Source organism: Eptesicus fuscus, chromosome 1 (assembly GCF_027574615.1).
Source record: "Eptesicus fuscus isolate TK198812 chromosome 1, DD_ASM_mEF_20220401, whole genome shotgun sequence".
Lineage (NCBI taxonomy): Eukaryota > Metazoa > Chordata > Mammalia > Chiroptera > Vespertilionidae > Eptesicus > Eptesicus fuscus.
In genome coordinates, this window is record NC_072473.1 from 798,523 (window position 1) to 800,000 (window position 1,478).

The window sequence follows — 1,478 nt, forward strand, 5'->3', positions numbered from 1 at the left end:
CGCTTTTATTTTATTTTTTTATTTATCTGTTTATTTTTTTTTTTTACTGAAATGTCTTGCGTCGGGGTGACGTTTTTAGAGGAGGCCGTGGGAGACGGAGCGGGATGGAGCCCGCGGTCCATTCACTTCCATTTGTGAGGCCAGATGCTCCCCTTGGTTGAGATACTCCCCTTGGTTGAGATACTCCCCTGCACTCAGGTACTCCCCTGCACTCAGGTACTCCCCTGCACGCAGGTACTCCCCTGCACTCAGGTACTCCCCTGCACTCAGGTACTCCCCTGCACGCAGGTACTCCCCTGCACTCAGGTACTCCCCTGCACTCAGGTACTCCCCTGCACTCAGGTCCTCCCCTGCACTCAGGTACTCCCCTGCACTCAGGTACTCCCCTGCACGCAGGTACTCCCCTGCACTGAGGTACTCGCCTGCACTCAGGTACTCCCCTGCACTCAGGTACTCCCCTGCACTCAGATACTCCCCTGCACTCAGATCCTCCCCTGCACTCAGGTCCTCTCCTGCACTGAGGTACTCCCCTGCGGTCAGGTACTCCCCTGCACTCAGATCCTCCCCTGCACCCAGGTACTTCCCTGCACTCAGGTACTCCCCTGCACTCAGATACTCCCCTGCACTCAGGTACTCCCCTGCACTCAGGTACTCCCCTGCACTCAGGTACTCCCCTGCACTGAGGTACTCCCCTGCACGCAGGTACTCCCCTGCACTCAGATCCTCCCCTGCACTCAGGTACTCTCCTGCACTCAGGTACTCCCCTGCACTCAGGTACTCCCCTGCACTCAGATCCTCCCCTGCACTCAGATCCTCCCCTGCACTCAGGTACTCCCCTGCACTCAGGTACTCCCCTGCACCCAGGTACTTCCCTGCACTCAGGTACTCCCCTGCACTCAGGTACTCCCCTGCACTCAGATACTCCCCTGCACTCAGACACTCCCCCCAAGTCCACTAACGGAAAGCTGTGACACCTGTTCATCCGAGAGTGTCCATCTCGCGGGAGCCATTCCTCTCGTCCCGGAGGGCGGCGTGTCACGAGGGCCAGATTTCACGCAACCCTCGCCCCGTTCCGAGGCGCGGGGGTGACACACCTGTGCGGGCTGCCACCTCCCACATCGCAACTTGTAAGAGCTGCCCCTCATTTGTTTTTTTTTTTTTTGGGGGGGGGTTCGGATTCCGAGGCCACCCCCATCTCCTGATGGGGACTTCACACACACACACACACACACACACACACACACAGATTCTGTCACGGGTCCCTGCTCCCCTTGCATTTGGGGGGGCATGTTAGCTACTTTTTCTGTATCTGACATCATGAGCACTTTTGTGTATATGAAACGAGGTAAAGATAAATAAATAAATAAATAGAGCCCGGCCGGTGATGCTCAGTGGTTGGGCATCAACCTAGGAACCAGGAGGTCAGGGTTCGATTCCCGGTCAAGGGCACAGGCCCGGGTTGCGGGCTCCATCCCCAG